The 24,511-nt window shown below is 36.6% G+C and overlaps 1 long non-coding RNA gene across 1 annotated transcript in view; it reads right to left on the reverse strand.

The window, feature by feature from the left end:
• Nucleotides 1-24,511, reverse strand: part of LOC111546454 — a 41,385-nt gene that overhangs the window by 10,689 nt on the left and 6,185 nt on the right. The window contains exon 3 of the long non-coding RNA XR_002732787.3: nucleotides 16,402-16,595. This is a non-coding gene — a long non-coding RNA (uncharacterized LOC111546454). The remainder of the gene's footprint in view (nucleotides 1-16,401; nucleotides 16,596-24,511) is intronic.

Consider the following 24,511-nt stretch of genomic DNA (forward strand, 5'->3'; position numbering starts at 1 on the left):
CTGTAGTCCATTATCTGAGAAATGTTACAGATAAACAGAAGCTACCAAAATAGATAAGAAATCATAATCCTTGAATCTTCATCCCAGCTAATTTAATTTTCGTGACAAAATCTCTTTCCAATTAAACTGTGGCTAATTTTTGAAAAAGTCATGCTGTTGAAAGAAAAAGAAAAGTCCATTTCGTTTAGTTTGACCCCGAGAAGCAAGAAGTTTTATAAAACATAATATGTTCTTGCTAACTATGAACAATGTAATAGTCAGGATTCATTAAACGTATCCAATTTCCTTTCACAATTATATAGCATACCAATGTTTTCAGTTTTAGGATCTAAGTGTCTTCTCTTTTTAGGAGTTCTTGAACTGTATTTTTCCAGTCAGTTTAAGTAATAATGTTTGTAAAAATATGTTTTTGTTGTAGAATCAAGGTACATATTTAGCCAAAATTGATAACATGTTTGTTAAGTCTCCCTTTTTTTCTGTCCTGTCTTTAAGAAGCTCTTTTATTTTCAGAATAAAGATAAATGTTTACTACGTATTAGTTTAATTCTTATTGTCTTGGATGAGAAATTAACCAAGATTTCAGTAGAGAGGATTAGAAGAGCACTTCAGACCAAGAGAGGGGTTTATCAGTGTCTACTCAGGAGACAGAAACTGCACCCGTTCTGTTGACAGTGAGGAATTCAATGTAAAGAAGTGCTAACGCAGCAGTGAAGAAATAAAGTGCCAAAGAAGGTATCACTGAATTAGGAGCTGCAGGAAACAAGGGCCATCCCACGGGCTGGGAGAACATAGGCAAGGTGTCGGACTGATTAAAATGAGAACTGTAGAGAAGGGACCCTGTGGAGCTGAAACTCAGACCTCTATAGAGGAATGTCAATTCATCTTGGAGAAGGATCCCCATGGGGCTGGGACCCCGACCTCTGAGAAGGACAATTAGTAGCGGATGTTGGTGTCTCTGAGCTCAGAGGAGGATCCTCACGGAGTGAGAAGTTGGCTACATATTAAAGTTAATTCTAAAAGGTAATACCGGGTCAGAAATAGACTGCTTGCTGGAAATGAGAGGACAATAATAGGAAATATATAGCTATTCACTAAATATATTCTACACATCCTCACATAATTAATGGGCCTCCTTTGTTATATGATGATTAAGTGATGTTGAGTGGCCTCTCCATGTTACACAGGAAGTCACATGCTCCAAGCAGATGTGGAATTTACTTTGTGTCTTATTTAGTAACCATATGATCCATTTCAGCATCATCTGATTTTAGACACTTGAAGAATTATAGTTTCTTCACTTCCCTTTGTGTTTGATCACTATGACAAAGAAACTTTTAAAGCAAGTGTGGGAAAATATGATTCTTTAAGGAGATGAAATAAAGACACAATTTAGTGACTCAATAATTGAATTTGATACCGTTACAAGTGGCAAATTCAGTATCACTTAACTGCCATTTAAAAGAAATAGCATATTACTAGAACGATAAGTAGCTTAAGAAGAATGGAGAGACGACAGCCAACTGAATACATTCATTCATTTGACAAATATTTATTGAGTTCTTACTGTTTTTCAGACTCTGTCCCAGGTGGGTGAACAAAAAATTGATCCTGAAAGTTGGAAAGTCAGCCAAGTTCTGGACTTAGCCTTTATTTACAAGACAATAAGAAAAGGTATATATGTTGCTGTTTAACACTTGCCCTCTGTATTAAATTTATATATAATGCATAAATATAGTATCTATAATTTATACATATAAACCTATATTATTTTATTATTATTACAGATTAATATTTTGGGGGACAGGATCTCACACTGTCAGCTAGGCTGGAGTGCAGTGGTGTGATCATGGCTCACTGCAGCCTAGACCTCTTGGGCTCAGGCGATCCTTCTGTCTCAGCCCTCCAAGTAACTGGGACCACAGGTGTGGACCAGCAGGCCCCAGCTAATTTTTAAATTTTTCTGTAGAGACGGTCTTGCTCTGTTGTTCAGGCTGGTCTCGAACTTCTGAGCTCAAGCCATCCTCCTGCCTTGCCTTCCTAAAGTGCTGGTATTACAAACGTGAGCCACCACGCCCAGCAATATCATTTTAAATATAGATATTATGCTTATGCGAAGTATTAAAAATTGCAAAAAAAAAAAAAAAAAAGAAATAGAAAAGATTTCTGTCCTTTAGGAATTCATAGTAACTTGCAGTTATTTGAGTCATAATTATATTTGTATAATAAAGAATAGTTCAGAATAAATAAATCGATGCATGGAAAGATCCCACTGCATGCAAGATTTGACTGCCTAGTTATAACCTCCATCGCCATCTAGTGGCAACAATCTTAAAATCAGCTAGAACCAATCAGCAGGAAGCGTTTCAGAACTGACCTGTCTGGGAGGATTGAACCTTATCTCAGGAACCACATGCCATAGAACGTGATTTTCTCTCTTTGTGCTTGGTCAGTGTGCAGTAGAATGAGTGATGTGGGCAGTTTATATATTAATTATAAGCTTTCTTATGTACACGTTAAAAGAAGGGTGTGAAAGCGAATATAAAACATGTTTATGCATTATTTCACTTAGAAACCTACGTTATCTTCACATTAGAAACAATTTTCATTTTCCTCTGAGCACATCAGAGGTATTTGTTGCTTCAGAAACAATATTTATAATACATTCTTTTAGATAAAAATATGAAAATTATTAATTTTATTTAAACAATTTGAGGATATATGACATCTTTTCTGAGCTCTGTTTTCCTGGTTTGAGTAGCAATTAGAAAAGTGATCATCAGATTTAATAAGAATACCCTGAAAAAATAAAATAAGAATAAAATTTTGCTTCGAAGGTTATTTTGGCATGATATCAAAAAGGCACACCAGTTAAACTTTAAAAGACATATGAGCTTAACTCATTCTTGTAGGAAAGGCCATGTGATTGAGTGAATACGTTTCTATAACATCGTTTTCTAACTTGTCTTAAATTTATAAGCATGTGTGTTGATCATTATAATTGAAATTATTGTTTTTTGTTCTGACTAAATGACTCAAAATTATTTTTAAATAAATATGCTGAGTATAAAACAGGAAGTATATGGGATATAAAATTATTTTTGCCTTGACCTTAATGTTCATTCATCACAGAAGTAACACACAGATTAAATAAAACAAGTTGCATATCTGCACAGAGGAAAAAACGCAGAAATGTTAGGTTTGGGTTTACAGGGTTCGGAGTTAAAATAATCACATATCTCAATTCTTGGGACACGATCTTTGTTTTACACAAAGCCCCTCTATTTTGTTACACTCTCCCCTCCCCCACTGTTTCACTCTCAATTTCATTCAGTTTCTTATTTGTTTTCACCTAAACTCTTCTTAGGTTCTTCCCCTTACTGTTTCTACTTCCAGTTATTTGTGACTAGTGTGTACATAGTATTCCCACTTTTTTGTTCCCATTTTTTCTAGTGGTAGAAAAGCAGGTTGCCTCCTCCTCTTGGTACCACAAGTAATGTTTACATAAGCACCTTTGTATATGACCCTTAGGCAGGAATTTTCCTGGTTTATATTCTCAGGGATTTTCATATCTGTAAATTGTAGAGATTTTACAGATATGATTTCACAAAGTAATGATTTGTCTTCAGTATACTACACTGTCCAGGCTCCTACCCTGAGTGCAGAGGGGCTTCCCATTGCCCCACAGCCTTACCAATATTTGATATATATGCCTGTGGGGGATTCTTTTTGCCAAAGTCCTTATTGTTACATCTCATTTTTCTGATTTCCAGCATGGTAAAGTCTATCTTCATATAATTATTAGCCATTTTTGTTCCTACTGCGAATTCCTTATTCATATATTTTGCCCATTTTTCTATTGGGTACCTACTCTTTTCTTTATATCTTTGGATATTATTGATAATAATATCTTAACATTTTTGAAAGAACATTTAACTTCTCCCAAAAATTGTCTATGATGTCCTACGTTGAACAGGAACTCACAATTTTGTTGTAGGCAATTTTTATTTGTGTCTTTTTATTTTTTAGTACTTCCTAAAAAATCGTTACCTACTCACACTCAGTTTTTTGATCATATAGTGTGAGGAAGAAATCCGACTTTGTTTATCCAGTTTTAGTAACATTACATCTTCTAGTACAAAAGCCATCATTTCCCCACTGACTGGAAGTGCAGCCAAGTCTGTTCCAGGACTTTCGTTTTTATTATTATGCCCTGTAGCATTTCTTTGTTTCTGACGGGACAGGATTTCATCCGGAGCCCACAATTCCTACCCTAAGGAGAACTTGTCTAGCCCAGAGCTTCTGTGGAAACAGCAGGGACATGGTTAGAGGGGCAGAGCCACCTCAGGAGTCAGCATTCCCTGGCGACTAGGGGGATCAACACCAGCTCAAGCCCAGAGTTAGAACTTAAGATTACTACCTTCAGGGAAGGGACCAAAACCACAACAGGTAATGGCTAACCAAGGCTTGGCATTGTAATGGATAAGGAGGAAAGGGCTTACAAAGTCTTCTGATCATTTTTCTCCCCTTATCTCACTAAAAAAAAAAAAAAAAATCTAGTTTTATCTCAGAGAAGGAAGCCATCCAGAAATTTAACAAATTCTAAAATCAAAAGACCCTGAGCAATCCAAGATCGAAATCTTGGATATTTCCTCACATTTTCATAAATGTTATCATAGTGCAAATGAATGTTAATTATAATATTATATAAAAGGCCCAAATATTATATTAACTCAGATTTAAATTACTCCTTGCTGTAAAACATCAGTGTACTTCCCTTTTCTGGTTAATTTTCTTTTTTACTTTACTGTGCTTTAGTGATATTTAAAATTTTGTAAAAATTATTTCTCTCTGCTCTCTTGTTCCTCTTCCCAGATTCACCTGTTCCTTGCACATACCATTTGCACTCCCCTTCTGTAGGTTCTCTTCATATTTTCCTCCCCAGATCTACCACTTCTCCTTCAAAATTATTATTATTATTATTATTATTATTACTATTACTATTATTTTGAGACGGGATCTCACTCTGTCTCCCAGGCTGGAATGCAGTGGCATGATCTCAGCTCACTGCATCCTCTGCCTCCTGGGTTCAAGCGATCCCGCCTCAGTCTCCTGAGTAACTGGGACTCCAGGCGTGCACCACCACACCAGCTAACTTTTGTATTTTTTGGTAGAGATGGGGTTTCACCATGTTGGCCAGGCTGGTCTTAAACTCCTGACCTCAAGTGATTTGCCCACCTCAGCCTCCCAGTGTGCTGGGATTACAGGAATGAGCCACCACACCCAGCCTCAAAATTACGATTTTTGTTTTTTTAGGATAATTACTTGGCTTTTGTAAATTCTAGTCTTTTTATTTACTGCATGAAAACCCTTTCAACATGCATTTTTAAATTAAAAAAAATTAAAAAAGAAGATTTAATTTTAAAAATACAAGATGAACCTGGAACCTCTGAAAGTGCCAGAAGACAAGAGATGCTCAGAAAAGGATGTGGGCGTGTCACATAGACACAGGCACAACTGGAAAAGGCACTCAACAGCCAAACTAGGACAATCTGTACAACTAAACAAATAATGATAGAATTGAATTATCACCCAGAGAATTATGAAATATCCATGCACTCATGCTGAGAGAGTAATTATTGGAAGACACAAATAAATGGAGGGTGGGCATGTGGAAAGCTCTACTTAGAGAAGAATTCTAATTAATGAATGTAGAAGGAATGAAGGAAATGGACAATTTTTCTAGGCAAGTACCAGAAAAATAATGGTCGTAGGCAAGATCCGCTGATAAAATACTAAAATTTGTAGGCAAAAGTTTGAGAAGCTAGATATATGCATAGTCTCAAAGTGTCTTCCCCAAGATATTAATAAAATAGAAATGGAAAAATACTACCATTACAGTGTAGAAGCTGGCAGGAACCACCTTCACTAAGGGAACAAGGATAACATTCACTGATAATATGACACATTTTATTCATGAACCACCTCATAGGCTGCACTGAGAAAGGTACAGCATCACATCTGTGGTATTCTTGCCGAAAATGCAGAACCTCAACCTAATCCTGAGAAAAAAATCACATCAACCCAAATGGAGGAACTGCCTAACTGCCAAGACCATAAAAACAAGGATAGACTGAGGAAATGTTGAATATTGGAGGAGACCAAGTGGACATGACAACTAAATGCAATGTAGGACCTCGAATTAGATTTGGGAAAAGAAAAACAAACACTACCGGAAAAACTGGTGAACTTCAAATAAGGTAACTTTGTTAATAATATTGTATCAATGTTACTATCCTTGTGTTGATGATTACAAGATGTTAACATCAGAGGAAACTGATGAGGGGCCACATGGGAACTATACATATATTATTTTTACATTTCTGTAAGTCTAAAATTATTTAAAAATAAAACTTATGTCTATATCTATGGGTGTATATTTATTAAACATGTTTTCTCTTGTTTAGTTACCTTCTATTTGTTATTTTACTTACCAATAAAGAAAAGGCTGCTCAGTTTTCACGCACCTTAAGCTGAACTCCGCATTTGTACTTTAAAAACAGCAGCAGCAGCAACAAAATAAAAGACTTCCTAAATACCTTATATATCACCTCGTAAATGTGTAGCATGTTTGTTTGTCAGCATTAGAGAACTGAATGTTTAGAGTTTTTGGTCACCCTAACGTTCTGTCAGTTTTTCAGAAACTGTTTTTTAAAATGATAAATAAATGTTACTCATTTCTACCTTAGTTGCGGGTGGGGGTGGGGGAACTCCACCCTTTTACCCCTGGGAATGACCAATTCTATGACACTGGTATCGTGGCTCTGGCCTGTTGGGAGAGTGGTGAGGTTGAGAATGAGACTGTAGATGCAGAGAGGACAGATGCCTCTAGTGGTGAGAAAATCTTTACTTAATCACCCCACATAATAGCTCCATTAGATTGCTCCAATTGCACCCTGTGCTGATAGGTGTTCTGGTATCAACTGCTGCACTTTGAACAACTTCCTTGCTCTTCAGTAGTTAAGCATCTCTCATTCAGCATCTCTGGAGGTCAATAGTCCAATTACATAACAATTGGAGCGTTGCTCTTGAACACTATTTATCTCTGTTATAAATGAGACAAGATTTAAGTGTCTACAGGGGTATTTCAGCAGGAGGCAATTTGGGCCCCTAGGAAATACTTGTCAATATTTGTCGATGTATTTGATTGTCAGGACTGGAGAGGTGGAACTGGCATCTAGAGGGTAGAGGCCAAGGATGCTAGTAAACATCTTACAATGCACAGAACAACCCACCACGCAAAGAACTATCTGATCCAAAATGTTATTATTGCTGAGGCTGAAGATCCCTCAATACACTAATGGCGCAGTCTGTTTAGGTACTAGTTAAGAAACTATGTCAGAGACATTTAGTCCTTCGGGAAACCTGCTAGTATCACACACATAAAGTCTTCACACGACTAAGTTTCCTTTTAAGATGGTTTTGCTAAAGATACAAGCTGTTCCACTGACCCAGCCTAATTTTATTATAACAATAATAATAACAACAAAAAATAACACTTATATAGAGCTTAAAACTATACCAAGGTTTTCTCCTGTGTTACCTCATTTGAACCTTGGCTTGGGATGCTATCACAGTGAGGTCATTCCAGGGTAAAGCCCGTTAATCTTTTCTGGCGATATGTATCTAGGGGTCTTAGCAACAATCCCCACTTACACAGAAAGCACAAGGGCACGTAAGTTAATTCTCTAAAGCAGCTTTCAAAAGCCCATTGTCCCTTGGAGTTAATAGACAAATAATGACCCTGGATTATGTATCTAATTAAGTTTTTGGCAATAAACAAAAGAAAACCAAATTAGATTGTTGCTATGAAGTGGCACAACAATGTTGACTCTAATTTTTCCATTTTGAGAAAAGTCAAGAAAAGAATTATGACTACTGTTAGGAAGGGAGCTGTTTTCCATCTGATTTTTTTTTTGTATAATGTAACCAAATTTATTAGACTGGGAGAAGAGGCTAACTTTTCCTAAAATCATCTCAATATTTTAATTATCATGCTAATTTTTTCAGCTAACACTAAATGCTAATGATTTTCAAACAGATTTCTCCATTGCATGGAATCATATTACCAATAGCCTGTAACAATCTCAAATTCAATGTCATCAAAATGCAGTGAACGTCTCCCACTTCTTCCTATAATCCTTTTTCTCTTTTTCCTATGAATACAATCTTGATAGTGCAGTCCAACAGTGCATGAAACCTTAGAATGCTCAACAATTTTTTTTTTTTTTCATTTTTGAGACAGAGTATCCTCTGTCACCCAGGCTGGAGTGCAGTGGCATGATCTTGGCTCACTGCAGCCTCCACCTCCCAGGTTCAAGTGATTCTCTTGCCTAGCCTCCTGAGTAGCTAGGATTAAAGACGCCTGCCACTACGCTCAGCTAATTTTTGTACTTTTAGTAGAGATGGGGTTTCACCATGTTGGTCAGGCTGGTCTCAAACTCCTGACTTCAAGTGATCCGCCCCCCTTGGCCTCCCAAAGTGCTGGGATTACAGGTATGAGTCACCAGGCCTGGGCAATAATTATTTCATTTTACTGTCTTCCTAAAATTGATCAAAATTGATCTGAAAAATATATTTTTGTTTTTAGATTTTTATAATTATTTTTAAATTGTGGTTATATGTATAACACAAAATTTGCCATTTGAATAGCTTTTAAGTATACAATTCAGCACCAGTAGTTATATTCAAAATGTGGTGCAACTATGACCAATATCTAGTTGCAAGACTTTTGTATCACCCCAAATAGAAACTGTATACCCATCAAATAATAACCTCTAGTTTCTTTTCCCCAGCCCCAGTAACCTCTAATCTACTTTCTGTCTTTATGAATTTGCCTGCTGTAGCTATTTCATAAAGGTGAAATCCTACAGTATTTGTCCTTTTGTGTCTTCTGGCTTAGTTCACTTCGCATAATGCTTTTTCATCCATGTTGCCCCACGTGTCCATCCTTTCATTCTTATGCTAGAATAATAGTCCTTTATATATATATTCCTATCACAATAACTAAAATACTAAAACAAAATAAAACCCCGACAATTCCAATTGCCGATGAGGATGTAGAACAACTCAAATTTTCCTTCAATTGCTCATGAGAATACAAAATGGTACTTCCTACTGGCAGTTTTCTATAAAGTTAAACATGCCTTTACAATCTGACACAGAAATCCCATTCAAATCAAATGAAAACCTAAATTCACACCAAACCCTCTATGCAAATGTATGTAGTAGCATTATTCACAATTACCCTCTATGCAAATGTATGTAGTAGCATTATTCACAATTGCCAAAAACTAGAAATAAACTAAGTGTTCCTTAACTAGAGAATAGATACACAAGCACTGGCGTATACTCGGCACACTACTGATACGCACAGCAGCATGGATGAATCTGAAACACATTATGTTACGTGAAACACGCCAGACTTAAACCGCTACCTATTATGATTCCATTTATATGAGTCTGTTAAACCAAACCGTACCAACCAATAACAGGTCATAGTTGCCAGGAGTTAAAGATGAAAGTGAATTTGACGACATGATATTAATTAAAAATGAGAAACTTCTACAGGACAAATTGGCACATTTCTTCAAAACATAAATGATATCGAATGGTGGGGTATGGAAAGAGGATCTGTTATTGCTAAAATTTATAGGCACATCAACAAAACACAATGTGTCAACCTTATAACCTGATCATATCAACAGTTAGAAGACATGTTTAAGAAACCGGGGTGATAGCATGAAGTAATTCGGACTGAACCATCAGAACCAATGACCAGATGGTATCTCAAAAAAGGTCTCAGGTGGACTAAGCACTTTAGGCTTCTGAATATTCTTTTTTTTTTTTTTTTTTTGAGATGGAGTCTCGCTCTGTCGCCCAGGCTGGAGTGCAGTGGCCGGATCTCAGCTCACTGCAAGCTCCGCCTCCCGGGTTCACGCCATTCTCCTGCCTCAGCCTCCGGAGTAGCTGGGACTACAGGCGCCCGCCACCTCGCCCGGCTAATTTTTTTTTTATTTTTTAGTAGAGACGGGGTTTCACCGTGTTAGCCAGGATGATCTCGATCTTCTGACCTCGTGATCCGCCCGTCTCGGCCTCCCAAAGTGCTGGGATTACAGGCTTGAGCCACCACGCCCGGCCGCTTCTGAATATTCTTAACAAATCCTGATTGAAAATATAAAAGGCAGGCTTAGAAAAAATTTTTGATGAATCTAAGCTAGGAAGAATATCTATACAAGGACAAAGCCAAGCTTTAACATGATATTGAGGGGCTAAAGTGCTGGATTCAAGCAAAAAATCTACATGAGAGAAAAAAATATAATCTTACATATCTAATTGGGAGAGCTGAATAATGTGTTTAACTTTCCCAAACCTGAGTGTCTTCTCATATGTAGTAGATGGACCTGACTAGGCTTAAAAGTCTCTTGTAGGTAATGAGATTACTTGATCTTCTGAAGCTAAGTGACTGTGTAGTCGAATTGGCAGCCAAAATGTGAAAGTTACACCAGTGGAAAAGTGAAGTGAAAAGGGGCAGAGGTGGCGATCATGGGAGCTGAATGGACAGGAGCCACATAAGCAGCATTTAGTGGAGGCAAAAGAGTCAATTGTGGTTGAAGAGACGGTGGTGGCTCAGCAGGCTGAGATGGAACCACAGGTAAAGGAGGTAGAAAAAGGAGGGAAAGAGAAGGCAGTAGAGATGCCTTTTATACTGTCTGCTCTCCTGGTACATTTCTCCTCCCTTGTGATCATCAATTTCTGCACTGATAGGAAGACATTATCTGTGAAGAATAAAACGAAACAAAACAAAACAAAAAATCCCCCAAATCTTGAATAAATTTTGTTCATTTTACTAGATACGATAATACCAACGTGATTTTACTTTTTTAAAAAAAAGTCCTTGTTAGTAATAAGTTCTGAATTTTTTGTTGTTAAAAAACTATTATACCAAGAATTTGCTTTAAAATTTGTAGCAAAAACAATGTGAAGGGAGATATTAACAAAGCAAGAATAACAATATGGCTAATTATTATTCCTTTTTTAAAATTGAATAATAATTGTGTCAATGCAGTGTATAGTATATTTTGATACCTATACACAATACGTAATAATCAAATCAAGGTAATTAACATATCCATTGCCTCAAATGTTTATCATTTCTTTATGTTGAGAACATTCAAAATCCTCTTCTAGTTATTTGAAAACATGCACTCTATCGTTAACTATAGCACCCTACAGTGCTTTGGAACACTAGAACTCATTCCTACTATCTAGCTGTAATTTTGTATCCATTCTCTCTCCCCTTCCTCTACCCTTTACCTTTCCCAGCTTCTAATAACCACAATTCTATTCTCTGCTTCTATGAGCCTAGCTTTTTTAAGCTCCCACATATGAGTGAGGACATATGGTATTTATTTTTCTTAGCATATGTCTGACTTATTTTACTTAGCATATGTCCTCCAGGCTTATCCATATTGCTTTGAATGACAAGATTTCATCTTTCTTTATGGCTGAACAGTATTCCATTGTGTATACATACACCACATTTTCTTAATCTGTTGATGGACACTTAGATTAATTCCATATCTTGGCTATTATGAATAGTGCTGCAATAAAGATGGAGGTGCAGAAAACATTGCTAATTATTAAAACTAGGTGATTACTGGAGGAGTTTTCTGGAACGTTCAAAGAAAACTTACCTAATATATTCTTAGTTTTAATTATATCCTTAGTAAATAATTACAAAAGCTGTTGTATCCATTTGTGGAGACAAAGGTAACTGCATCCCGGAGGCTAATCCACCATGTTGACTTCTGATTGACCCCAGTCCTGTGAATACCTCCTGATTCCTACTTTATTTACTGTCCCTAGTTAAGAACATGTCATCCTTGATGTTACTGCACAAATTATAGGCTATGATGCACATAGTATTCTTGCCGGTTCTGGAAGATTGTCTTTAATTGCCTTGTACAGAGCATTTATACATATCTGTATGGCATATGAGTCCTGGGTCTGGGAGTAAAGACGCAGAGATATACCTGTCCTGTGGCTGCCCAAGACCACTGCTTCAGTCTGTAAGTTCCCCCAATAAAATATCTTTTACCAATAAACTAGAGTTGTTTGCCTGATTCTTTGGTTTCTTCGCTCCTTCAGCATTTGGTGACTGCTTTGTATACATGGCCTCTCATCAAACACCATTTGAGGGAACTAGTATTGTTGAGCACCTCTACAGATGAGGTATGAAATAGTTTACTTTATTTAGCCATTATGCACACACACAAAGCCAGCTGGGTATACCAGATGCAAATATTATTATACATGTCCACAATTCTCTGGGCACCAACCACCTTCCAGAACCTTAGCTACTCTCTGTCTCAGCCACTTCCACACAATGCCAACTCTGCTCTGCACACCTCCTGGGGCTGATGGTTACTTGTCCCATGAATGCGGAACTTCCCTTTTGGCCACCACAAAGCAGCCAGGCAGACCCATTGGGAGTTCTGGCTCCTCCAGCCACTCAAGGACTTCAGTGAAATGTCACAGCACAGGACTTGGCATATGGCATTCCAAGATGCAACTGAGGGGCCAAAGGGTGTCACTAGAAGGTGCAGGGAGGTAGAGTCCATGGAAGCAAACTCTGGCCAGTGGGAAAGAGATGTGTGAAGCTCAGCCAATTGTATTCCCTTTTCTTCTTTTGACTCATGGATTATCTTTTTAGCCATCCAGGAAATCCTGTGCCCAGTGGATACAGCTGCTGATTACCATGTTTCTCTATATCCTTTTGCCTCATGTTTCTTCTTTCCTTTACTTACTGTTCCAGATTTTTGCCCTCCTACCCCCAAATTAAATATTGATGCTTTCATCCTGGCCATAGGCTTTGTTTTCTAGGGAACATAGACTAAAAGAGTTGGCACTGATATTCCCATTTTACAGATGGGGATCAGGTTAGTGAAACTCAGAAAAGTTGGGTCACATAAATAGCAAGGGCAGGCCAAGTCCAGCCTAAATCCTAGGTCTGTCTGGCTTTCCTCACCATCCCATACTATATCTGTACCCGAGACAAAGAAGTTATGTCTTTCTTAAGGTCATAAAGTAACAAAGACAGGATTAATATAGTAATGTACTGAAGCCTTTCCATTATTTCAGAAAGCACAATTACATATACAATGGACAAACTTAAAAATGGTAATGTCATTAATACATTCAAAAAGCACATAATATCTACTAATATATTTCAGGAGGAAAAAAAAGGCTTTGATTAGGCAGAGATCCAAAACCCAAACCCAAGAATCTATAATGTTCCCAAGGATTTTAATCTTGTCACATTCTCCTCCTCGGTCCCAATCTTCTATATGCCACATACTCCATTACCAAAATTAGATTAGCCATGCATAGAAGCATTTTCCATGAATATAGATACAATTGGAATCCAGAAATATCATGTGGTATTGGTTATAAATTGCAGGCATCTACTTTATTACTTTTGTTAATTATAGTTATGTAATCATTTTAAAATAAGTAATTCACTTACATGGCCCAAAAAAATATTCAGTTTAAAATCTCCATCTTATCCTGATCTCAGCTCTCCTGCATCCCTAAAATGCTGTTGTGCATCCTTCTAGAAGGAAGCATTAAGTTGGCTACGTGAAATCCACTCACTTTTTTTTTTTTTCTTCAGGGAGCATGTCCCCAGGGGAAAGGCAGGGAATCTGGTCTAACTTCCCAGTCATTTGGACCTCAACATAAACAGATTTAACTGATATTTATAGGAGGAAGAGGCATTGTCTCTGAAGGGGCATTAGAAGGCATTCCTGGCTTAGGGTAGCCCATAGTAAATAGAACTCAGAATCTCTGAGGAGGGGGAACTCCTAGGAGTTAAAGTAGGCTGGGCCTGGGCAGTATCCAGGTCTGTAAAGGAAATGCTTCACAGTTCTGTAATTTCACCAAAAGAAAGACTTTCTAGGTGACAGCACCTGTGGAGCCACCATGACTCCCCAGGCCTCTCTGCTGCATCTGAGCTTTTTGATTGTGTAGGCAGTTGCCATTCTGAAACAAAGCATGCTGTAGGGAAATATGTCTCTGATTCGTGACAGTCTGTGTGTTACCTGGACTCCGAAAGGATGTCTACGCATATACATACAAACATACGTACATACTTTTATTCTTTTCCTAACCCTTTTTACACCAGTGGTGGTATAGTATAAATATTGGTCTATAATTTGATTTTTTCTCCTGTTAATTTGAAAATCTTAAAAAAGCTAAAAAGAAAAGACAAAAGGAGAGTGAATCACTTATAATACTACCAAAATATTTGTCATTGTGCTTTTTACATATTTTGCTTTAAGTTTCAGAGACAAATGAGGTGACTACAAACTTCATTAGCAAAGATGCATGGAAACAGATACTTTCATACATTGCTTACAGGGGCATAAACTGAGACAAACTCCATGGAGCACCATTGCTATAGAGCACCTGGCTGTCAAAATTAAGATGCATATTTCCTTGAAGTCAGCAATTCTACCTCTAGAAAACTATTCTACAGATGTACTTACAAATATGCAATACAGTATATGTACAAGATTTACCTTCCAACATTGTTTACAGGAGTAAAAGCTTAGAAACTACCTCAATGCTAGCAATGGAAAATTGATTCAATTAGTCATAAATACATAGAGGCCACTAAAAAATGAAGAAGCTCCTTGTGTCCTGATGTAGAAATGTCTACAAACTGAGCTGGGTGTGACGGCTTACTCCTGTAATCCCAGTATTTTGGGAGGCTGAGGTGGGTGGATCACCTGAGGTCAGGAGTTTGAGACCAGCCTGGCTGACATGGTGAAACCATCTCTACTAAAAATACAAAAAATTATCCTGGCATGGTGGCACATGCCCATAGTCCCAGCTACGCAGGAAGCTGAGGCAGAAGAATCATTTGACCTCAGGAGGGAGAGGCTGCAGTGAGCCGAGATCATGCCACAGCACTCCAGCCTAGATTACAGAGATCCTATCTCAAAAAAAAAAGAAAAAAAAAAAAAAATGAAATGACTACAAACTGTATTAGCTACAGAACACACTACAATACTTTTTGTTAGCCACTAGGAAACCTTTTAGTTTCATTAACCACTAGTAAACTGTTCGTGCATACCTTTCAACTATTTTTTCTTTCTGATTAAACATATATTTTTCCAACATGGTATCACACTAAATGTGCTATTTTATAACCTATTTATTTTAATTTCCTAAATGATCAACATTATATGTTAATAAACTTCAACAACACGAATTTCAAATACTTTAATTAAAGTAAAATACAAATATTGGAAGGTATACAAACCACAAGCATGTAGCTCGATAAATTATCAAAGAGTGAACAATCCACTTCAGAACATCCATGATAACCCTACATTCTCTCTCTTAACTTGTTCATGAATTCACAGTGTTTGAAATAGAATCCTATATTAACAAGTGGAAATGTTTGATATATATTCTAAATCTTGTATTTTGGAGACTACAAAATAGTTTTCATTAGCAATAGAGGGTGAGCTATGACTTTAATTTCTGTCAATAAATTAACTACAACTTATTTTACTATGCTCTTCTTACTAAAACTTCAGCTGATCATTTGCAAATATGAACTTATGAGATATCTATGACATAAGTTATTCATATAAACTCACATGACTAAAAGTCATAAAGGCCCGTGATGAATTAAAGCCACAAACAATATTCACATATTTTTTATATGGTTGACACTGGGCTATATGCTGCACCTACAAATTTTATTTTTTAGTACATCTTCAACAAGGACATTTCTTTTTTTTTTTTGAGACGGAATCTGGCTCTGTTGCCCGGGCTGGAGTGCAGTGGTCCGATCTCAGCTCACTGCAAGCTCCGCCTCCCGGGTTTACACCATTCTCCTGCCTCAGCCTCCCGAGTAGCTGGGACTACAGGCGCCAGCCACCTCGCCCCGCTAGTTTTTTGTATTTTTTAGTAGAGATGGGGTTTCACCGTGTTAGCCAGGATGGTCTCGAACTCCTGACCTCGTGATCCGCCCATCTTAGCCTCCCAAAGTGCTGGGATTACAGGCTTGAGCCACCGCGCCCGGCCCAACAAGGACATTTCTAAGTCTCCTAAAAGATAGTGATTTGAAGGAAGTAATTTAAAAAGATGTCCAAATACTAAATGATGCTTTAAAAAACAGTACATATTGTGGAAATCACGTTTCTTGGAAACCTACTTGTCCATAGAAAATTGGTAGGTGTATTACCAAAGACAAAATTAATCAAGAGGAAAAAATAATCCAGAAAATCTTCAGAAATACAAGCAAAATTTGCCAAACTGGGTACTCACAGTTGCTCTTGTTAGCGTGTCATAATTCACCTTTATAAATGGTGTGGTCTATCCATGCATAATAGGAAGCCCACGAGGCTCATGTTTATCAGTGTTTCCAGCCTTCAACTTGGCTGCCAAAGTGAAGCCTGTTTTGTCTTCTTCAGTCTCTTCTCTCCCATCCTTGAGTGAGTGTGTAACTTCAGTGGCTCTTGCTGAAGGAACAGAGGAACAAGAGGCCAAGGTCTAAGAAAAGTGTTACGTTTTTTAGGGGTGTGTGTGTGTGTGTATGTATGCATGTATTACAGAAAGACTTAAGAAGAGCTTTGCTGTAGAAGGTATTGGGTAGGAAAAGAAACCGAATTTTATTTTTATTTTTATTTATTTATTTATTTTAAGAAGCACTATGTGGCTTAAGCGTCCCTTTCAAAGGACTTGAGAAATGCAAGTATTTTGAGATTACTTTTGAGTGTGGCATTGTATTTTTCTTGCATCAGTATGAAACCACATGGTTTATAATTCTTTATGCATCATGAATGCAAAATCTGAGCTTTAATACATAAGCAGCATTCATTAACAAACTGATGTATGCTGATTAAATATTTAAATTCAGCATTCATTTGTCATATTCAGGATTTCATGTTTATAAAATGCTAGACTAAACAAATTCTTTGTCTTGGATCTTTGACTGAAAGAAGAAAGTTTTAAATCAACAAAATACACTTTATTTTACAAACTAAAATTGAAGAAGTGTTTGATAGTGAAATATGTTCAGGAAACACTAATTTATAGTCTCATCCCATTTCTGCAGATATGTTTCTACAAAAGTGGTTAACTGATTAAACAACTTTAGCTTGCTATATTTGAGTGCTTCTGAGTGTTTCTAAGTGTTAGCATACTTAGCATATTTTTCTTTACAACTTGAAGAAACCATATTCAATTCTTCAGTAGTCCTCCATTTTCAGATATTTTACCACTCATTTCTATAACACATGTAAGGAAAAAAAAATGCAATCTTACTCAAATCTTCCATAGAACTTATTGCATGAGACTTGCATATTCTTGATATCAAAACACAAAGAAGCCAGAAAAATAAAGGAAAATTAAGACTCATTTCCAGTCATTAACATAATGCAAAAATCTCAGACCAAATATTGGCAAACAGAATCCAACAATTTACAAATGGGATACAGCATTATAACTAAACTGCTATTCTCATCTCCTTTTCTCTGGAATGAAAGGTTACTTTAACATTAGAATGTCTGCTAATATAATTCAATACAGTAACCATTTGAAGGAAAAAATATGGTATTTTTAAAAGGTGCAGAAACAGTGTTTGATAAAAGTCAACATTTATTCCTGACAATAATTCTAGGGATAGACAAGAATTGCTTAATCTGATTAAAGAGTATCTATGAAAAACCTACAGTAAATGTCATACTTAACATCAAAACATTGAAAATCTTCCCTTTGATATACAGAACTAGACAATGCCACTACCACCTTTTCTAGTCAACTTTGTACTAGAGGTCTTAAAGCAGTAAAGGAAGAATCATAAGTAAATGGTATAAAGATGGGAAAGGAAGGCTCTATTCATTTCTAATATATTTGTGTATGTAAAGAATCTAAAAGAGGCTTGTGTAACAAGTTACCACAAACCTAATGGCTTAAAAACCACACATTTATAATCTCATTGTTTATGGGCCCCAAGCCAAGGAGAATATAACAGCATTCTCTGCTCATGACTTGAGTTGACCTGGGTGTTTTCAGCTGGAGCTCAGGGACCTTTTCCAACCTCATTCATGTTGCTGGCAGAAATAATTTTCTGTGGTTGTAGGACTGAGGTCCTCAGCTCTCTCCATAGCAGTTCCCAGGGTGGCTGCTTGCTTTTTCAAGGTTAGCAGAAGCTCTTTTTTCAGGAAGAGCCCATTCACTCCTTAAGAGCTCTCAATTGATTAGACCAGGCCTGTCCAGAATAAGCCCGTGTTGATTAGCTCAAAGTTAGCTGATTGGAGACCTTAATCACTTCTGCAAAATCCTTTTATCTTCGCCACACAGCTAAACCTATTCATGGAGTGATATCCCATATACTCACAGGCCCTGTCCACATGCAAAGGGAGTGTCCACCAGAGGGCGGAAATCTTAGGGATCATCTTAGAACTCTTCTGGCCACAAAGCTTCAGACAATTTTTTAAAAGTCAGTAAGAGTTTAGCAAGTTTGGTGTTTACAAAACGTATATACATATACAAAAACATTTGTATTTTTATGTACCAGAAATAAAGTTTGAAAAAAATGATAAAAATATCATTTAAAATAGAATTAAAAATTGAATAGTTAATGTGACAAATAATTGTATAAGCTATATAAAGAAAATATAAAACTTTAATGAAAGACATTAGATAAGGTGTATTAAAAGGAATACTCTACCTTAATTTATATAACCGATATAACCCCAATAAAACTAATAAGCAATTTTTGTTTGTTTGATTTTAGGATTAGCTAAAATGAAATAATTCTAGAATGTATATGAAAAAATAGAAAAACAAGAACCTCCAACGAACTAACAAAAAAGATAGACAAAGGGGCACAATTTAATCTATCAGATATCAAGATGTGCCATGAAACATACAAATTAAAACAGTATGGTGTTAGTACAGGAAAGACAAATAGTTCAATGAAACAGAACAGACAACTCAGAAATTGAATAAATTGAATTACATGTGTACCAATAGACTATGACAGAGTGGTAGATCACTAGGGAAAGTTAACACAGTTCGTTAAGTATTTCTGGGACAATTGGGGACCCATTTGAGAAAAGATGAAATTGCACTCCTACTTCACAGTATTAAAAAATTAAGGAGTGTAAAGGCCTAAAAAAATAAAGGCACAAGTGGAAAACTTTTAAGGATAATATAGGAAAAGTAGCTTTGTAGCCTTACATTAAGAAAAAAAAGTCTTAAATAGAACACAAAAGGTACTAACAAAAAGAAAAGTGTAGGTAAACACATTAAAAACTTTAAGAAATTTATCAATCAAAATGATACCATAAAATTATTGAAAAGAAATCTACATATAACTGGCAAAGAATTTCCAAGATATACAAAGAAATGCTACGAAACAATTAAAAAAAGACAACCCAGTAGAACAAAATGAGAATAACAATTACCTAGCCCTTTATTAAAGACAAGAAATTGGCTAATAAACATTTATAAAGATTATCAAGGCCGGGCACGGTGGCTCAAGCCTGTAATCCCATCACTTTGGGAGGCCGAGACGGGCGGATCACGAGGTCAGGAGATGGAGACCATCCTGGCTAACACGGTGAAACCCTGTCTCTACTAAAAAATACAAAAAATTAGCCAGGCGTGGTGGCGGGTGCCTGTAGTCCCAGCTACTCGGGAGGCTGAGGCAGGAGAATGGCGTGAACCCGGGAGGTGGAGCTTGCAGTGAGCTGAGATCTGGCCACTGTACTCCAGCCTGGGTGACAGAGCGAGACTCCGTCTCAAAAAAAAAAAAAAATTCTCAATCTTGTTAGTGATCAGACAACTAGATTAAAATCCCAATAAGATATAGACCCACTGGATTGGTAGACATAGTATCTGACAATAGCAAATATTGGAGATGTCATTTAACAGGGATTCTCATAGAATGCTCATAAGAGTATAAATCGGTACAATTTTGGAAAATAATTCAACACTATCTAGTAAAGCTGAAAATACACACACCTCAGAATTTAGTATTTCTAGCCTATGTAAATAATGTAGAACAACTGGTCCACGTCTGTCCCAAGGTTCATGTACAGCAATAGTTATAGTGGCATTGTCTTTGGTAGACTCAACCTAGAAACAACCTAAACATCTATCTGCATTAAATTGGACACGTCATGTTTTGTTCATACAATGCAACAGTAAACAGCAATTTAAAAGAAGAGACCACAGCTACATTCAATCAAATGCATAAGCCTCACAGACATAATGTTGAATGAGAGAAGCAATATGTTAAAGAAAATCTGATGAAAGTATAACATTCTTCTAAAAATTATATTCATATAAAATATGAGACTGACAATACTCATGTCTGATATTTAGTGATACATGCAGAGACAGAAAAACTACAAATGTGGGTAGGAAAACAATTGCCACATAAGTTGAGACAGAGATCGCCTCCAGAGGGAATGGAGGGTGTTGTGACTGGGGAGGGCCATGTGAGGGGCTTCAGTGGTGCCAGTGGTGCTCTGTTTCTTCACTTGTGTGATTCTACATGTGTGCAAATATTTGGGTATAGTACAAGGTTTCTATTGAAATTTTAGCTTTTTATTGTGGGATGCTGTCCTGTGCATTATAGGGTATTTCGCAGCATCTTTGGTCTCTACCCACTAGATGCCAGTAACATTTCATCCACCTCAAGTTCTGACAACCAAAATATCTGCAGACATTGCCAAATGTCCTCTGGGAAACAAGGTCACCTCCCACCCTTCCTTGAGAACCACTGGTGTTCTCTGGTGAAAATCCCCACTAATATAATCCAAGAATGGCTGTTACTCATTCACAATAGCCAACATGATTTTTACTTGAACCTACCACATTTTAGCATAAGTGAGAAATGGTAGGACGTTTCTGTACTTTGTCACAGGAGCTTTGGCTGCTGCTTATGCAAATCCTAACTTTGAGACTGCTATCATTCCCCAGTTTCTTTATTCAGAGATAGTTTTACAGGCCACTAGTTAATGGGAGAAGAATTTTTAATCACCTTCAAATATTTGATGAAAATTTTAGTTTAGTTTGGTCTACTGGGGCCTAGGGCATGAGCTCAGTCCAAAACAATGACCTCCTATAATTTTGTTTTAAAACAATTCCCTCTTTTTGGCCAGGTTGTCACTTAGGTGAGAGTGTGACCAAAACGTAGGGCCTTAGCGCCACTCTCAGTTACATCATTTTGGGTTTCTGGTCTCAGCATATCATTCATAGGTTATGTACGGTGTCCTCTTTCAGCTTTTGTCATTCCAGTTGAAGAGAGACCATTTGATGTTCTAGAGATGGCTGCATGCAAACATTTAAAACCTTTGAAAGAATACAGCATACTAGGAAGACTATTATTAGGACTACCAGGAGGATAATATCAACAGTTTGGAGTATGCTCCTTATCCAGGGTCCCTATAAACGAAACCACCTAAAATTAAATAGATTAAATAATGAGCTAGATGAAGAGTCTACTCACATGATTATGTGGTCTTTTCATTAATCCCCTAGAACTGAAGTCTTATAATCTACATTTGATGTGTTTCTCCATAGGCCACAAGTGCCAGCAGCTGCACAGGTACTTTTCTGTTTAGCTAATTCTATTATTTAGCATAACTTCCACAAGAGAATGTAAACTCTGTTGTGTAACCATAGCCTTTACAGTAGAATCTGCTATAGAGCATATCATAAAGGATACATTTCGAATGATTGCTTCTCTTATTCCAAACCATGGAAAAAGGACCTAATAAATGATGGCCTGCTAGAAAAGTGGAGGCCTCCTGATGACAATGTTCTCTTTAACCCATGATGTGGGTTAACTGGAGTTTTGACTGATTATGAGGCAATATATGTACCAGTAAAGTTTCTCACCTACATTGGGTCTTCATTTATTAGCTATCAAAGTATAAGGTTATTCATGTATAAGGCTGGCTGCAAAATCCTTCACAAACAAAAGTATACCCTATAATTGCACATAATAGACCCTGTTTTCACTTCTATTGTTCAGAGGCATAAGCAAAAAAAAAAAAAAAAAAATTCAAAGATAAGGGTTTCATGATAGTAGAGAAGTATTGATCCATGATTTCAGAAAAAGCTGTTTACATTAAGAATGCCATCTTCTTCTGGAGATAAAATGTCCTGGTTAGCTTTATCTTAAGGGTTCCAATGGGTATACAGTTCCAAGAATGTGGAGGAACTCTTCCCAGTTGTGACATTCTAAACCCAAAGTCCAAGGTCCCGAAGTTTTGCTGTAGTGTGGCAAGGACAGTCTTTCTCTGATGTTTTCAGAAGATCCAATCTTTGGGCTCTAGATTGCAAAGGGGGTGTCCTCAGTGAACCACAAAAAGCTTTCTTTACCTGGTAAAAACACATTATAGCATAATAATCTACAATTATAACATCAGCCCTCTTGCATGGGAAAGCTTTTGTACAACCAGAAAATATGCATTAAAAATGACAATTGAATGAAATCCCTTTATAAATGTTTAAATGGCCCATCTGGTAGCCAAATGGTGAAACCCTGTCTCTACTAAAATACAAAAAAAAAAATTAGCTGGACTTGGTCGCACATGCCTGTAGTCCCAGCTACTTCAGAGGCTGAGGTACGAGAATCACTTGAGCCTGGCAGGTGGAGGTTGCAGTGGGCTGAGATTGTACCACTGCATTCATTCCAGCTTAGGTTACAGAGTGAGACTCCATCTCAAATAATAATAATAATAATAATAATAATAATGAAATTTTTTAAGCTTTTAAATATACCACCAAAAAAAAAAAAAAAAAAGAAGGGAAAGACAAAAGACAGATTGTTTGGAAAGCTATCTTCCCTCTATCAGTGAGTAAAGGTTTTTGCCTTTAAAAAAATTTTTGAGTCATGATTTTGGCTAAATGAATGATTTTTGGTGAAATATACAAACTGTATTGGTATAAAATGTATATTTCTGATCAGCAATATGTATGAGCTGCTTTTCATATTCATGATGTAATTTGTTTTTATTCTTCTATAATATTCTTCATTTTCCAGCTGGCTTGAATATCTTTTTCTTAATTATTTGTAGAACTTTTTGAATTCAGTAATACTAAACCTTTGTGTGCTGTCTATAGCTCAGATCATTTCACCTGGTTTGACTTTGCTTGATGTTTTTTTAATTGTGTGGCAAATTTCCTAAAGCCCTTTTATAGCTTCTGTGTTTCATATGTTACGTAGGAAGGCTTTGCCCACTAGAAGATTATATAATTATTTTCCAAAAACTTTTCCAAGAGCATTTTAAAGTTTGTGCTCTTTCATTAGTGGATGTAGAACTTATTTTGGATATAGATTGAGGTAGAGATATACTTTTTTTTCTTAATGAAGAGGAAATTGTTCTAACACTATTGTATATTAGACTAATTTCTCCCACTGGTTTGAAATATCATGTGTGAACATTATTATGTTCATCAATATTTAGTTCCCATGGTAGACCATCTTTTCCTTCTTTTAGGTCTTATGATTAGTTCTGGCCAATGGCTTGCAAGCTGGATTGGTAGGTGTTACTTGTGGACTACGAAAGCAAAAAGCTTCTTGCAGCCTTTTATATTTCTGTGATCATGGAAAAGGTTTCATGTTGAGACAGCAGAGATACAAGATTTAAGCAATGTGTATTGTGTAGACCATCCCCAAGTTATAGCTTCCCTAGAGAGCCTCTTAGTCCCAAGGTCAATTTTGCACAAGAGAACTTGGCTTTTTGAGTTAAGCCTCTGAAATTTTAGGGTTTTTTTTTTTTACTGCTGCCTAAGTCTGTCTTATCCTGACTAATATACGACCCTTAATATATATAAATACCCATAAGCATATGGTTTTGTTTTTTGAGTCTTCATTCTGAACCATTTATTTATTTGCTTCTTCTCATGCCAACACCTCCCTCTTTAATTGTAACTTTATAGCAGATTTTAATACCTAAGAGGGTCAAGACCTACATCATTATTCATTTTCAAAATCCTGTTGGTTAGTTTTAAGCATTATTTTTAAGGTAGATTTTTAAAATTCTATAGAAGGGAACTTGGTGAGATTTGCAATGGTATTGAATTAGATTTATAGATTAATTTATGATAATTGTCATATAAGGTCCTGTAGTTTTTTTCTTATGTCTTTTATATTTCCATTAGTTTTTTGAAACATAAGGGTTTTTTTGCTATTGAATGAGATCTTTGTCTACATTACATTTTAAAACTAATTCTAAGCAGTGTACAGGAAAATAATTGATTTGTATGTTTCTCTTGCATGCAACTGCTCTTTTCCTCGGCTCATTCATTTGTTTTGATAATAATTAGATGATTTTCTTGCACCACGACATTGTCCTGGGGTTGTTTCTTAGAGGCTTATCAAGCCTTCCGGATTTGTCTCTAGGCAGAAGCC

Source organism: Piliocolobus tephrosceles, chromosome 20, assembly GCF_002776525.5.
Source record: "Piliocolobus tephrosceles isolate RC106 chromosome 20, ASM277652v3, whole genome shotgun sequence".
NCBI lineage: Eukaryota > Metazoa > Chordata > Mammalia > Primates > Cercopithecidae > Piliocolobus > Piliocolobus tephrosceles.